This window comes from Galeopterus variegatus, unplaced genomic scaffold, assembly GCF_000696425.1.
Source record: "Galeopterus variegatus unplaced genomic scaffold, G_variegatus-3.0.2 Scaffold1991, whole genome shotgun sequence".
NCBI lineage: Eukaryota > Metazoa > Chordata > Mammalia > Dermoptera > Cynocephalidae > Galeopterus > Galeopterus variegatus.
The window spans coordinates 231,880-249,427 of NW_007728102.1; the positions used below are offsets into that span (position 1 = coordinate 231,880).

Genomic DNA, 17,548 nt, shown 5'->3' on the forward strand with positions numbered 1-17,548 from the left:
ACGGAAAAAAAAAAAAAAAAAAAAAAAAAAAAAAAAAACCAGAATGATTGTATTCGAAATCTGGTTTCTACTGAATGTGTATCGCTTTCACACTATGGTAAAGTTGAAAGATCATAAGTGGAACCGTCTAAGTCCCAGACCATCTGTATGGGGAAAAGGAGTATATTCAGGCCATAGTTGCTGCTGGCAGCAGGAGAGTGCCAGTAATATGAAAGCTATTCTTTGGTTCTCAGTTATGGTGTCTGTGGAGCAATCTCATTGAATGGGGGCAACTCCGATGAAACTATTAGTAGCAACATAAAGAGAAAGACATCAGTGCAACCTCACTTTCAGGCTTGCTAGATCTAACCAGTTGCTGCCTGGTCCCAAGCTCCTCAGTAGCCTTTGATCCAGCACCTCTCATCATGTCTACTCCTGAGATTGTGCCAGACCTGGAAAGTGGTTCAGCACATTAACTAGTGTAAACCAAATCATTTTATTACTTTGTAAAGAAAGGGTGGGGCACTAAATAGATTAATTTCAAACAAACTTAATTGCCTTGGGAAACTGAGCAACCTGCTGCAACAAAGATGTTTATATTAAATAAGAAAAAAATACATATTATAGGAAAAACAGTTTAGTTTTCTGATAAACGTTGATAGGACTTTATGGTTGAAGCTTTCTCTAAGGAAAACACCCATGAGTTATTGTAAATAGCTCAATCAAGTTAGCTGTGTATAGCAGTTGGTTCCCCAAAGCCTTAAGATTATAGGGGCATTAATAAGCGGAAAGGAAATGCTATTACTAGAAGCAATAGATCGTTTTTACACTTGGTATCCAAGACTCAGCTTTGAGTAGTGGACTGCATGCCAAAGCTGAGAAAGGATCACAGTAAAAATAGTCCTGGTGGTATTTAGCTGCTGCATGTATACTAGAAGCAGCATTGAAATTAGAGCAGTATGTATTCTTGGAAACTATTTAAGTTTACAGGAATGTACTTACAAGATGCAGTGGATTAGTCTTTTCAGTGAAGTTTAAAAATTAGAAGCAGGAGTTACATTTTAAAATATCAGGCCCAGAAACTTATGCTAAGGGTAGGAGGTCAAGGGGGATTACCTAAGACTCAGGACTGAAATGCACATGGACACAAGCAAACCCTAGGAGATGTATAGATCTAGACTGGTACATTCCTAGCACTAAAGAAAGCAAGGCCTTCAGATAGGCCAGTCTCCCAAATTTCATCACTTGAAATTTTATTTAAATCAGTGAATGTCTTTACTTAAATAGAGGTATTTATTTAAAAAGAGAGCTATATTATAACTGGCAGAGCATTATCTTATTAACAGAGGATGACCATATAACAAATACGATATGGATTAAACAGTATTATTAAATTCCAGCTAGATTCTACAGCTAGTCCTAGTCTCTCAGCTTCAAGACCGCTTTTGTTGTTCATTTAAACGGACATTGGCAACTATTGGAGAGTTCTTAATGACAAACTGGCACCAAACTAAAAGTTTCTAATTAATATAATCAGGAGAACTGAATAAGCATTGAAGAGATTAACTTTCTCATTATGAACTATCTATGATGTGCCTGTGTCCCACCAGTAGTAAGTATTCCACACTTAGGAAAACATAAAGTTAAACAAGTAACAGTATAGAAGCCATAGTCTAAGAGGAACTGAATCTAAGAAGGAAAAAACATGAATAAAAATGTAGGATGAAAAATCAGGGACTGAGATATTATAGCAACTGAATACTTGAAACTGTATCACTCAGCGTGTTTAAAGTTACGCTAATGTTTTAAAAAAATCTCATTGGCTTAACCACATCCAACATTTTATGAGGGTTACTGGCTAAGGAGGCAGCCCTATAATGTCAAGACCTGTAGCACAAACAGAAATTATGGAAGGATTCATTACGAAGCACACATGAGGCAATATACTGAACCTATTATTTTGAGGCAGGAAATTGGGGAAATGAGAGATCATGACATGAGTTGGGGCATAGAAAGAATTTTTTTGTTTGTTTTTCTGTTTGTTTTCTTAGTTACAAGTTAATGAAGCCTGGGATACATGAGTTCAATTTTTTTTTTTATCAAATTCCTCTTTATATTATAGTCTTTTATTTTAAGTATATTCTTAAGTCTTCTTTTTTACTTTATTCTGTTTAAATTCTGATTTCATTTTTCTCTCCTCAATTTCTTAGCATTAATGTAGTGCCTTTTCATATATGAATTCTAATATATTTTAATTATTTTGTTACCTGTTCCTTTTTTTTTATTGTTTTCACAATTTTATGTCATCTTTTTTTATGTTATATTTCTTTTTAGTTCATTTAATAATTTTGATTAGGAAATTGTTCCATTGAAAGCATGTTGCCAGCTTTATTTTCTATGTATTTTCTTATTTCTATATTTGATTTTATTATTTCTTTTCAGTTTAATTTTAATTCCTTTATTTTTCATTCATTTTACCTTTTCTACTTTTTTTTTTAAAGAGATACCTTTTTATATTTGATTGTTTGTATTACACTTTTGAATCAGTATTTGGAATGCAGTAAATTTAGGTTTGTCAACGATACCTGTGAATCTGTTTCTTCTCAGAGGGTGTTCAGGAGCAGTTCCAGCCCCCCTGTGAATCAAGGGCTAGGACAAAATATGATTTAATGGACTGACAACACATGATGATGACTAGATAAAATATTGAAGTCTGAAATTCATCACTGGCTGAAAGGTAAAGAGACTTTTCCAATTCCACTTAGCAGTGGAGAACATGCTCTGAATACACACCCTCAGCCTGAGTCTAATGATAAGGTAGTTTGGATGAGGCTGAGACCATAGTTAGCAGTTTCTTACTGTCATGAGACATGACTTAGGTTGGCAAGGACAGACAACTATGTAGTCCTATTGGGAAAATAGAATAATTTAATCAGGCTCCCCTCGCCTCAGGGCCAGTTGGGGGTGGCTCAGTGCATTCTCTGTAAACAAATTGGGGGGATGGAGTTAGTGTGCATGCATGGTGCCTCCACGTTGGCTGGCGTCTGCCTCAGGCACCCACCCACGTAGCCATGCTTTCCAACCTACTGCTTCCAAGGACCTGTTTGCTGGTTACCTAGCTCATAGACCTGCGTGTCAGCGGTCTGGGGATGCAGCCTGGCATGTGAAGGGTCTGGGGATGCAGTCTGTGAATAGGCTTGAGGGATCTGTGAGCTCCAGACCCAGCCAGAGCTCGACAACTGGCGTAGTCATGTAGCTCGACAATTGGCAACGTCAGCAGGATTCCGACACTAGCCTAGCACCACAAGTCCTTACCCATTTGGAACTTTTCAGATGTTGTTTCTATATTTGTGTTTAACAGTCCCACAAAATTAAAGCAAAACACAAACAAAAGATTGGGAGACCAACATTTGGTTGCCAACTTTGTATTTCATCAAGTCAGTACACTTTAATAAATAATATTCTACTATCCACATTACTTATCAGAACAAAAGCCATTTATTTTAATACCAAGAATAAAAGGAAATGATCTCAGAATAAAAGAGACCATTAAATTGAACAAATTGAGCTTTGTTAAAACTTGGTATATGTTCTGTGTTTTTCCCATTTGCTATGTACCAATAAGAACAGAGCCATGGGTAGTCATCAGTTCATAGACCAGTATCTTGGAATCATTCATATAAGTTCTATATTTTTATTACTGAGACCACAAAAAATTACACGTTTCAACCACCTTTAGTCTTTCCTAGAATTTCCTTCACAGTGTTACCTTTGTATATTTCCCTCTCAGCTTTTACATTCCTATGGACTATTCTCCATTTATCTTTAAAAGTGTTCATTTTTCATTATACCGTGCAATGAACTACATGATAGAATTTAGACAGTTGGAAACTTAGTCTCCCCTGAGAAACTGATATGGGCTTGACATGGGTCCTCCATTTCATAACTTTGTAACTTATTTTGTTCTGGCTTCCAGGAAGCTTAGAGCCACCTTTGCAGTTCAATTACAAGAATTCTATTTATCATTATAATTAGCATATATACATTCCCCTTTTTCCTTGGTTTATAATTTCTATCTCTAGTTTACTCCAAGATGTGGGTTACAAATGACTTTAACTTAATTAGTGGTCTCATTACTTTCTATTACTCTCCATATCCTGTTGCCTCTATTTGGCTGTAAATTTCTTGAGTGTGGGATCAGTGATTGATCCACTTTTGCATTTTTGACAGTGTTTAACACATAGCAGATAGACTCAATGCATATTTGTTAAATGGCTTTCAGGCTGGCTGACTCAGACTTTATACTTCTCACTTGGTTACTTGTATCATTTTCTTCCATGTTGAATATTTTAGGAATCATATAAGGTAGAAAAACCTATGTAACAGTTAATGCAGGAAGTCACTAAGTGTTGAGATGTCTAATTTTAAAATAAGGCCTTATTCCCAACTGCTGGAAAAATATTAATGATTTTTTAAAGATAACATCAGCATATCTGCCACATGCAAAACTATGAAAAAATGCTGTACTTGTACTTAGAGATGTCTCTTTCTACACTAAAATGTTGAAAAGATATTTGTAATGTTGCCAGGTTTCATTTTGCTTGATTTATCTGACACTCTGTCGACTTAACTAGAATATCTGGCTTTATCACATATTTCATTCAAGAATGTCATACCATTTGTATTCTTACTAGCTCCCTCATCCTTAACCCACTTTTATTCTACATCTCACAATCTAATAGTGTCCTGTTTTGGTAGCAAATTTCCTCTTCATTGAGAATTAGTTAAAAGCATCAGCCTTTTTTTTTTTTTTTTTTTTTTTTTTTTTTTTTTTTTTTTTTTTTTTTTTTTTTTTTTTTTTTTTTTTTTTTTTTTTTTTTTTTTTTTTTTTTTTTTTTTTTTTTTTTTTTTTTTTTTTTTTTTTTAATTTTGGATACAGAATGATCACAGTTTTAGAGTGTCTCTCCCAATTACTAAGGGGACTCAGAAAGATATTACTCTTAATCAAACAATGCTTCAGACTGCTAGAGCGTGAATCATCTACAAAGTATTCTCCCAGCATTCACCCCAAAGCTCGTTGTCTCTGCAGCTCTCTGTATCATCAATAATGTAACTGTGGGTGAGTGGAGGGCTCTGGGATGAGGTAAACTAAAAAAACTCTTCAGACAGTTTTTACATTTGAAAGAGAGAAAGGTTTCATCTAAAAAGACACATTAGTAACACAGAAACTGAATTGTTTGCCTCACAGAAGACAGAACTTGGAACCAGCATGGTCGGTTGTTATTGAAGAAGATTCCAACCAGGTGTGTGTGCATTTGAGGTCATGGCAAAGAGGGCAAAAAGCCATTGCAGTGAAACTCTTTCATAAAAGAAAAAAACAGCTGAAGACAGTTCAAGGGTGGCATGACATATTTTGGAAAGGAAATAACTCTGTATTCAAAAGACATAGTTCAGGTGGCTGTGCTACTCAGGACTCAGAGAGACCTGGATGAAGATTAACAATGGGTCACTGAGAAAAGGGTGTCTCTCTCAGGCCAGAAATGGCAGTGTCCTTTACATGTGTTAAATCTATTCTCTGGCTTGCCTGACATGTAAATCAAGGCAGTTCTCATTCATTATTATTATTTTGAGTTATATATCTTGTCATAACAAATACAGTAAATTTAAAGAAAATTTCTAGGTGAATTAATTGCTCCCAGAAGTTATTATCTTTTAGTTCCAAAGGCCAGGGAATAACTGAGGGCCAGTGAAAAGAGATAAAATAACACATTGCTGCTTGAGAGATTCAACATCATTTACGGGCAGAAGTAATAAGACTTGCCAGCAGTCAGACTTTGCATTTGGCCTTTCAAAATGCACTGAAATTGAAGCCAAAATGTTGGGGTGCAGCTTATAGAGCCATCTGACTCTGAAGCTGTTCAGAAATAACCTTTTCCTGCAGTACCCTGTCATAGAGATAGCACAGATAATGATCTGGAGTAGGATGGGGAAATTATTTCACAACTGGATTACATCTTTCAATTTTTTAAATTAACTACACGTGTCTGTTATGCATATACAGTGTCCAGTTTTGGAAATGATATCCTTGTATAAGCATATTCACTTCTAACTACATTGTGATCCATAGGTGCTCGGTAGAAACCCCTGCCATTGTCTCAAGGCAGTGTCTGTCAATCCAATTTAATGATCGTAAAGATCTTTCTCTGACTCTAAGGACCAGAGGTTCATTCAAGCAGACACCCTGTAGGGAGGTTTCTTAGTTGGGAAGCAGAAGATCTGTGCCCAGGGGTCCTTTCATTATACCTATTTAACGTTTCCTACCATGAGGCCAAAATTCTGCTACTTTCATAATACCACAGAGAGGTGACTTTTTTAATTTATAAGTGAATGTTTCAGCTCTGAGATTACAATCCACAAAGACTGTAAAAATGCTTACTTTAAAACTTAGCACAGCACTACTTGCCCAATGGGCACTCAATAAATATTAAGATGGTGGTGATGATGACACTTGGGGTTCAAGAGGATATGAATTATGTTTCTTTGAGCACTTAGAATTAGTTGAAGAGCTATGCATTTTGTACAATGCTTGCCTGAATCTGGTCAAAACTCATTCAACAACTTGGGCAAATGCCCTTCGAGCCTCTGTAGTCCCTTAAATTGACATTGTGTATGATGACCACATTTTATTTCTGCCATAGAGCTATTATTCAGGTAGGAAAACAAAAACTTTTATGAACTTAATAAAGACATTATCTACACATTTTCCTTCTTTTCTATATCCAGTATGTTTTCCAGTTTCATCTCAGAATAATTATTAATAGGAGTTAGGTAATGTCTTATTTTATGAAGAGCTCAAATATATTACCTAGCATCCTCATTCTTACATCATTAGTATTTAAGAGGTATTCCAGGAAATGGTATTCCCATTTTAAAGATGGAATATCTAAGTTTGAAAATAATTGGTGGTGATTTTATAGGTTATGTGAGAGAATTGTCAAAATTGAAATGAAAAAATGAGGATATCTTTATATATCTTGCTAACCAGAAGGGAAAATTCTGAAAATTTTAATGGTACTCTGGGTGAAAACATGCTGTATCACTCAGCACTTTAGAAGCTGTGATATTTTGTGTAAAACAGAGCAACAATTCTCAATAAGGAAAGTATTGGCTTCCCCACGGATTATTTAGAAATAGGTAGGGGCATTTTTGTTGTCATAATGAATGGGGGACCCTACTGACATTTAGTGAAAAGGGACTTGGGATTCTAGACATCCTGAAATATATAAGATAATCCTACATTTGTAACAGGATGAACAGAAGTGACTCCATTTTGTTAAACTTCTAAATTAAAGGTTTTTTTCTTACTCTTGTAACCTGAACCACATAGCTTGCAGCTGGACATTAGAATACAAGGATTCTTGTTCACATGATTGCTAGAACATAGTGACATTTGCTCATGCTGTACACAGAATAATTATAGAAGATATTATTAACCTAGATGGCCATTCTTTAGTAGCTTACTAACTAGATTTTTTTGAGGGTAACAGGAACTGATTTCATGGAGGATGGTCACCATGAATCAGCTCCCACCTGAGAAGTTCTTTGATGTTTATCTGCAATTTTCCTGCATGTCCCTGCTTAGATCACCATGAATCAGCTCCCACCTGAGAAGTTCTTTGATGTTTATCTGCAATTTTCCTGCATGTCCCTGCTTAGATCACCATGAATCAGCTCCCACCTGAGAAGTTCTTTGATGTTTATCTGCAATTTTCCTGCATGTCCCTGCTTAGATCACCATGAATCAGCACCCCTACCACCTGTCCCTATAAAACCCTTTGGCAAGTCTGGGAAAAGTAGAGATGGTCTTTGAGACATGAGTCCACCATTTCCCCAGGCTGCTGGCTTCATGATTAAAGTCTGCCTTTCCTTACACCAACACTTGTCTCTCAGTTATTGATGTTGAGTGGCGAGCAAACGGACCTTTGGGATTTAGGTAACACATTGAGCTTGATAACTTCTTTACCCATCCCACAAAAGCTGTAGTCTTTCCCTTCTCAGTAAATGGCAAATTTCTCCATCCAGGAGCTCAAAATTGTTTCATGACATGCAGGTTGTGGGTATATGCAGATCAGTGATTATAGTGAAATTGAGAGTCTAGAAGAATTCAAGTCATTAGTAATGGCAAGGACTAGTCAATGACAATGTCTATGGAGTTGAGGATTACTGGGGAGGCCAGGAGTTATTTGCAGTGCTCAGAACCCATATTCATTCCTGATTATGGAGGGCAGAATGTCTAGAGGAAGCAGGGTCATAGCCACAGTATGATATTTCACTCTTGACCTATCCATGGCCTTGAGAACACTTGGAGAAGCTGAATGTAATTCCCTGTTTAACTCTGAAAATGAAGTAGAAGTCCAGAAAAGGAAAATCGCTACTGTGATTATAGTCCCAGTGCACAAGACCCGTTCTTAATTCCTTTTGGAGGAGGAAAATGATTACTTTTGAGGATTTGTATGAATTCCCCTTGACCTCTCTTGATGGAATTGAAGATGCCTTCTTGGGAGACCAGGTATAGTGCCAAATGTGCTGGTCCCCTCTTTATCCCCATCGATTGTAAGCTTATCCAATAAATGGGTTTAAATACCATCTAAATGGCTAAGACTTCCAAGTTTTTAACTTTATCTCAGATTTCCCTTCTGAATATCATACTTGTATTTCCAACCACCTACTCAACATCTCCACTTATATGTCTAATAGACTTTTCAAACTCAACATATTTAAAACTAAATTTCAAATCCCTCTCCCCCCATTCCATAAAAGCTACAATTTTTACCTTCTCAGTAAATGGCAAATTTCAGCATCCAGAAGCTTTTCCAGGCTAAAAACTTGGAAATCATTCTTCATCCCTCTCTTTCTCTCATACTCCACATCCAATTCATCAGGAAATCCTGTTGTCTCTTTAAAATTTGTCTAAAACCCAGACTCTTCTCACCATCTTCAGTGCTAAATCCCTGGTCTAGCCACAACCATTTCTTGCCTAGGTCACTACAATATCCTCCCAATTGGACTCCCTGATTCCACCCTGTCCTCACGCCACCCCCCCCACCTCCACCCCCAACTATATCCAACACAGCATCTATTTAAATCATAAGACAGATATCATGTTACTCCTCTGCTCAAAACCCAGCAATAGATTTCCACTAAGAATAAAATCCACAGTACTTAGAGTGGCCTACAAGACCTTACATGATATGCCCTCCTCTCACCTTTCTGACCTCATGCCCTGCGGTCTCCCACTTCATACATTTGGCTTTATGTAGAATGGCCTCCTTGCTGCACCTTGAAAATGCCAGGTGTGTACCCTTGTTACAGCCTTTGCACTGGCTGTTCTCTTTGCCTGGGATGCTTTTCACAGACATCTGCATGGTTAACTTTCTTGGCTCTTTCAAGATTTTGTGAAGATATCGCCTTCTCAATGAGGCCTATCACAACCACTCTCATTTCAAATTCCAACCACCTACCACTCCCTGGAAATCCCAGTACTGTTACCCTGTTCAATTTTTTTTTCCCAAGACACTTACTGCCTTATAACATGCTATTATTATTTTTTTTTTACCTTGTTTATTGTCTGTTTCCTTCCCACTCCACTCCCAATTAGTCCCCATTAGGGCAGGGATGTTTGCCTGTTTTGTTCACTGTTGTACTTCAAGTACCTAGGACAGTGACCTACACATAGTGAGTGCTCAGTAAATATTTGTTGAATGACTTTCAAATGTCCCAACACACTTTCATGTAGTTGAAAAATCTTCTTCTACACTATAATTTGAGGAAATTTTATTCTTTGTTTTGTCTGAAACTTAATAAGCATTTTTTCAACATTTGGAGAAAATCATGTCAAAAGCAGCAATAACACTCATGGTATTTGGGTATTTGGGTGTTGGGTATGTACAAAGTCAGCCTTGGTAGCTATCATGTCATAATGATTTTACCTATAATTAAAAGCATCTACTTTATTATGTCTTCTGGAGTGTTTTGCCTGAGCATTCACACATTGAAATACATATTATATTATTACAAATTCCTTTCATTTACCTTTTATATTACTGTTAGGACAGTTGTTGCTCTTTTTTCCTTTAAAAATGTGTGCCAGTAGATTATCATATATATGAATTTCATTTCAGAATTTTTAAAGTAGGTTTTAGAAAATACTTATTATAAAGGCAATGGAGTCATTAATACTTCCAGACTGCATACTTCATTCTTAGTTTGTGACTTTCCGGAGACAGACATGTGGGTACTTGGTGAAAATATAGGGCAGATAGTACAGATGAAATCCACTAATATTTTGGGGCCGGCCCAGTGGTGCACTGCTACAGTGCGCCGCTTGGGAGCACGGTGGCACTCCCGCCGAGGGTTTGGATCCCACATACAGACCGGTTCCCGCTCACTGGCTGAGCGAGGGGCGGGCGCAGCACCAAGGGTTGCGATCCCGTTGCCGGTCCCGGTCTGGTACGGGTGCGACACTGAGGGTTGCGGTCCGTTGCCGGACACGAAAAAAGACAAAAAGGAAAAAAAAAAAAGAAATCCACTAATATTTAATAAAAGTCTGCCTCATGGACAGTGCTCACCAGCTCCACAAACTTTCCTGCCAAGACTAGGAAACACAATTTTCAGGTCTAAAATAATAAGCAACCCTGACTTCTCTGACACCATTAGCTACAACCACAAATTGGACAGCTTTTGCAGAAAGATTTGGTTCCTCTCTGTTTCTCAATACAAACCTTTCAAGTCATTTCTGTCTAAACTAAGCAAAATATAAACTCGGGTGTGTATCTGCTTGTCTGTGTCTAGTGCAAAACATGTTCCTAGCTCTATTGTCCTGAATCCATTTTCTGTCTAGTCCTTCCCAATCTGTCAAAAGTTTCTTCCAGGCCAGCGACAGAAACCAGCCCAATGCAGGGCAGGGCAGGGGGAGGTCTGGGACAAGTGCCGAGGGCCCTAGACCCACCTCCACTGCATATCTAAGCCAGCTAGGGAAGCCAGCATGATGCCCTGGGAGGGTCTGGGAGTGGTGGGGGGAGCATGGGCAATAGCCCTGCCCCCACTGCCAATGCCACTGATCATCCGGGCCAGCATAAGAACCTCCCTAAGCCTGGAATCCTGAGAGACCGGCTGGGACAGCCCTACCCCTACTCGCAACCACCATGTGTATCTCTTTTGGTGTGTGTCTCATCTGCTCATGTCCTTCACCAAATTTCAGCTTAAATTTTTCTAATTTATTTTTAACAGTTCTTTTTGCAATAAAGACTTTGATCTTGTTGTCTTTAAAACAAAAAAAAAGTAGAAAATAGAATAATGGTTACCAGAGGCTGGGGGTGGGTGGGTAGATAAAGGGTGAAGTAATAGGGACAAAACTATGCTATCTACCCCGAGTGAAACACTGTGCAAAATGTGCATGTATTGAAAAAACACACTGTACCCCACAAAAATAAATATAAATAAAATTGAATTAAAAAAAAATATAAATAGGGGCCGGCCCGGTGGCACACTGGAAAGTGCGCCGTCTGGGAGCACGGTGGCACTCCCACCAAGGGTTCGGATCCCATGTGGAGACCGGTTCCCGCTCACCGAGGGTTGTGATCCCGTTACCGGTCAGTAAAAAAGATAAAAAGGAAAAAAATATATATATATATATAATTTATATATATATATAAATAAGTTTCTTCCAAGAGGTGCCTTTGAAATATGCTTCCTGACTTTCACCTCTTGGCTTGTATCAGTGTCATATGCCATGCCTAGGATGAAGCCCTTGAGCTACACTGCATCCATCTTTACCTGCCAGGTCATTTCTGCTCCTGCCTAGTTGTACCATGCTGATATGCAGGAATGACTAGCCACTAAATTCTGACAATTTGAAAGCAAACTAAAATTGTCTGTTTTCTCTTTTGCTCCTAGAGGTCTTCTGCCCTTGTAACCTTGAACTTTATTTGAAGCGTGTGCTAACATGACATTTTATTGCATGTAGTTATTACCCCTGTCTTTCATTTCTACACTGGATAAGTCTAAGACTTGGCAAAGAACCAATCAATCCTTATACTTCCATATATTGCAGATGATACTGCTAATGGTGGTGTTGCACACTTGTGAAATTCTGGCTAAGAAGTCTAATGTACGGTCTTTTAGTACAATGTAAACAGCAGTTTTTTAAAGTTCCTGTCATTCATCTGAGTATCAAAGCACTTAAGCAATAATGAAAGTTTGGTTCTCTCACATGAGCTAGCAAGAAGAAATTTTCAGTGAATAGCAGGCTGTACGTTCTTTTATAATGTAACTTCCTTCAAGGAAGTCACTGGGATTATAGGATATCATCACTTACTTGGGCACTTGGCCAAGACAATGAACTGAGCACTGATGTTCATGCATGCTCTCCGACAAATCGTATGTCATTTTAATGACTTCTGCTGTTCATGATTTAGCTTTTGGTTTCTGTAAACTAAAGTTTAGCGAAGCTCTCCCTCCCTGCTGGATGGTCTTCACTCACCACCTCCCTTTCTTCTTCCCTCCTCGCCAACCACACCCCAGCCATGCTCTGAGCTGCCCCTAAGTTTCCTGCCTCACCTCCAACAGAAGGGCAGTTCCCACTGCCAACAGCAAAGAAGGAAGGAGGGATAAAAAGAGTGGGAAGGAAAGGGCAATGGAGCTCCACTAAGAATGAACTTGTGGTGACGCTGACTCCCTTCACACCTTCCTTTGCCACTTGACTCCCAACCTTGATCCCTAGTCAGAGCTGTCACCCGAGAGGTCAAGGGTCATGTGAGGAGAAGCAGCTACCACCACCCTCACCTTCGAGCTACTTCAAGGGAAAAACATCTCTCCACCTCTGTTTGAATTAGAAGCTGTATAGAAGTTCCAGGAGTGCAGGTCAGTAGAACTTGCCAAGGGTCCTTCTAGAACTCTCCAGCGTGCCAGAAAATTCAGAAAACAGACAGTTCGGTAGGGTTGCAGCTGGTCTACAAATCAAGAACTCTTTGACATCTAAGGATCTAAACATCTAAGCACAGCATCAGCAAAAAGGCTTGCCATTGTGCTAATGTTTGACAGAGAGGCCGAGAACTGTTTTGTGTGCACTTTGGCACAGAAACCTACCAGATTAGTTCTTTTTCACTATAATGGCTGATATTGTTTGTGCAGAGATCCCAGTGAAACAGTGGTCAGAACTCATTCTTCAGCGGGTAGCCAGTGTCACAAACCCCAACAGCCCAGAGGACGTGGAACAGTCAATGTGGGATGAAATGTGTTACATCTGCCAAGATATTTACAAGGAGCAGCTACAGGATACATCTGATGAGATTCTGACTTCCACAGTCCTGGGGAAGAGGAAAGAAGATCCTAATAGCATGTGAATTTAGCGGCTCCTAAGGCACTCCTGAACTAGTGGAGTTCACCAAAGCGAACTTTGACAAAGAGTCTAAAAGGCAATTTATTTTGCAGGTAGTCTCCGGAGCAACCAATTATAGAGATAATAAGGGTATGAGTGGCTACAATACAGAATCCGGTGAAGAGAATGTCCCTGTGTTATCAGTACATGGAGACATATATGAGTCCTGCTCTTTTTGTGGTCACAATTGAAGTAATGAACAGTGACTTTGATGAAGTGGCCTTATAAGGAATAAAATTCTGGTCCAATGCCTGTGAAGAAAAAACAGATTTGAGCATTAAAGCTTAAGAGGCAGCAGAACAAAGAAGGCTCCCACAACACACGACAAGTTCTGTGCCAAGGGAGCACGACAATTGAGGTTCCAATTCTCACACAGATACCAACAAAGAATGATGAAAATAATGATGCTCCTGACAACCTGATGTGAAGATGACATTGTTCCACTCATCCTGCTCTCTGTTAAAGAGCATGTCAAGAACCCTGATTAGTCAAACCAGGATACCACTGTGATAGCTTTTGCCTGTATCTTGGGAGAATAGAAACTCAATAAGCTCCAACTCCCAGTTATACAGGCAATGCTTATCTTAGAATTCATCAAAGACCCTGTGTAAGTTGTTTGATACACAAATATATAGATTGAGGGCAGATTTTGCCAGCTGCTCCATGAAGCTGCCATCAGTGATGTCTACTTGGCTGCCTTACCACAATGGCTGATAGAAGGCCTGAGTGCTGAACCCAGACAACTTAAAATGCATTCTGGGACTTTTCTAGTCTAGCTAAAGCTGCTCATGAAAGTTCATAAGTGATGAGCAGGAAGAAACGGCTACTTACTACTTTTCTTCATGCTTCAGATGTTTGTGAAGACCACAGACAGGCCTGCTGGCTACCAGAACGACCTGGGAAATGCCGCATATGAAGCTTTGATGGAAATGGTTTAAAATCATACCAACTGTTCTTACCCTTTGGTTCAAAAATTACCTCTGGCATCTCTGGTCTGACTGCAGAAAGTACATCGGACGAAGTCACATATAAGAGCACCTTTGATAAGATCCAACTCAATGACCTTCAGTCTTTACTCTGCATAACTCATCAAAATGTTCTCTGAAAAGTGCAGGGTCAAGATGAGATCATGGTCTCCCTGTTGAGGATTTTCCAAAGCACATCTGGATCTGGGGGAAGGCAAGAGGATGACCTGCTAGCAGTTAGCACGTTGGAGGAAATGTGGGTTGGTGAATTCCCAAAGAACATAGAAACCTCTAAACTCTTCCTGGGTATGGGCATTTTATCGAAAAATTATTCTGAATGCTGGGTTTTGTTAGAGCCCACAGGTTTAGCAGAAGATTTATGTCACACCTTGAAATCTAGTATCTTACTTTTTGTTGATGGAGAACACGAGGACTGAGAACGTCCATAAGTTTCTGAAGACACAGATTCTGTATTTGGTGATATCATCCTTGTTATTGGTGGAGAATTTAACAAATACCTAAAGATAGTATTGAATATGCTTCAGCAAGCCTTCCAGATGAATACGATATGGTGAATAATCTGAATGAGCTAAGAGAAGGCCGCTGGAAAGCCTGTAGTGTGATTGTCTGAGGATCAGAGGGAGACTAGGAGAATGCATATCCAGATACACTGCTGATGCCTCCAAGAGTAGAATTTAGTCTGTCTTTCTTTGACCACATTGCTAGAGTTGAGGATCATACAGAACGCTATGGTAGTGGTGCTGCTGAACTGATAGGAACTTATGTACAGCATTTACGAAGGATGTACTAAAATTAGTAACAGCTATGCTGATGATTCTTGAAATGTAGACTAAGGGATCGAGGTTCAAAACTAGCAAAACAAAATCTCGCTCCATGGACAGCAACATAACTGAGGAAACTGAAGGTCCAAGGTTGATCTGTGGCCCTTGGTGTGATACCTGAGATCACTATTGGGAATTATCAATCTTTTGAAAAACGTAGAAGGGAGGAATGTGCCCAGATGCTGAAAACACACCACATTGAAAATCTTGCCACAGAAGCAGCAGGTGTTAACAGCAGCACGGTTGGTTACCTAGGTAAACACTGACGTCAGGGAAAACCGCATCATATTTGCCATCTTGGAAAGGAGAAAAAGAAATGATTTCCTTAATAGAGAAGGAGGAGGAGGAAGAAGAGGAGGAATTGAAGAATAAGAAGAGGAGGAGAAGGAAGAAAGATAATGGAAAGGAGAAAGGGAGAAAAGCTATGAGAGGGAGAAGAAACAAAAGTTATCTCTTCCCAAGGAATGCTGCAATTCACTTGTTTGTATTTCAGCTGATGCTCAGTGGAATGACCGATTTCTCCAGAGAGGAGAGACTGGGTTTAGCAGTTTTGTGTTATCATAAAAGTCAGCCTAACCTATGCTACAGGTGACGGCGATGACGGTGATGATGAAGCCTGGGTTTGCGTAGCTTTACCACATAGTACTGCATGCATGCAAGCTCAAAGGAGGCTGAGGAATACTTTATAATCTATTTGAGTGTGGGTGAATAAAGCTGGATCCACATTCTCACCTTCAAGCCATTGAAGTTTATCTTTTTTTAAAGAAAAAAAAAGCAGGGGGGACTAGATGTTGCATTTCATAAAACTAACTAAAGTTCTGTCTACTGATAGAGAACAGGAGATGTAAAAGAGAAAGAAAAAGAAAATGGAAAGACACTCTTCAGGGCTTTGGTTGTTTCTTTTTAAATTATTATCATTATTTTAGGAAAAAACACTAACAAATGGTTAGAATAAAAATCCAAACTTCCAAGACAAACACACACACACACAAAACCTCACAGCCTAAAGAAACCAAAGTGTAAACGATTCAAATTGGCAGCACGAAGAGAAAGCTTCCTCTTAACTTGTATGTGGCAATCTGGACATATACCTCTCCTTAAAAAAAATAATGGCAAGGAATTTACCAAAAATACAGCAAACTTTAAGTTACTATTTTTGACTGAAAATGAGGATAAATTTAATGATCAAACAAAATCTGATAAAATAACCATTTAAAAATTGTTCGATCTTCTATTCTCCTCAATTTTATTTTCTCCAATGTAAATATATGCATAAAGTTGTGTGTGTGTGTCTGTGTGTGTATGTGTGTGTATAAATACAGCTCTCATGTTGAAAACAACACTTGTGAAAGGTTTTATGTCTCTACTGCAGTTGAAGATTCATATAATGATTTCAAATATTCCACAGGAAAAACAAATTAATTTTAGAGAAAGTACAAATACATTCCTCTCCAAAAGAAGAGGGAAAAAGCAATCTTGTCTCCATGTAGATCTATGCCAAAATTGAACTTCATCTGATAGCCCTTTATAATTACACTTAGCTAATGGTACAGTGTGTTAAAATATTACCAAAGTGCATTTGAAAGGCCCATACACCCATTCCGTGCCTGATGCTTCCAAACTGCTGCTTTTTTTTTTTGCAAAGCAACAGGATTAGCAGGTTAGTTTGAATCAAGCCAAATACTGATAAAAGCAAATCTCTTTTGATGGGCAGGCCTCAAAAGCTTGTTGAAGACTGCTGGTTCAACTAAGCATTGATTAAGCGTGTGGATGCTTATCTGATGCTTATCCAAACTTATCTGAAATTGAACATCTTTGTTCTTAAAAACCAGGCCAAAAATCTGTCACTGATTTTGGTGCTTTGGTTCATAATAGGTCACAAGTATCAAAATAGCAGCCCAGCTAGGAAGTGGAGATGTGGCTGGAAGTATAAGCAGGAGGATTAGAAAATAAAACTGTCAAAATGTTCAAGTCTCAAGGAAGTGGGTAGCATATACAAATATCGGTGAAGGAAGAGGTTGGCATGTAAGCTTGAAAACAAAACAGACATTTGTCTCAGTGTTTTTTTATTAATCATGAGTTAATTTATTTTGAAGTTTCATACAGCATTGAAAGAGACTATGGGATTATCGTGTTCATCAAAAGAGAACATAGAGAAGACTCCCACTTCTGAGTAGGTGGAGTAGATGTGCATTTTCCTTTTCTTCCTGCTAAGTACAACTAGTAAACCTTGGACATTATATGTAAAATAAAATAAAATATGACGACTCTGAAAGGTGACAAGAAGGCAGTACTAGCTAGGAACCTTAGGACCCAACGAAAGG

General features: G+C 38.6%; 1 pseudogene; it reads left to right on the plus strand.

Annotated features, from left to right (window-relative positions):
• LOC103596341 overlaps positions 1–15,292 on the plus strand; it is a 20,316-nt pseudogene extending 5,024 nt beyond the window's left edge.
• The last annotated feature ends 2,256 nt before the right edge of the window (positions 15,293–17,548 follow it).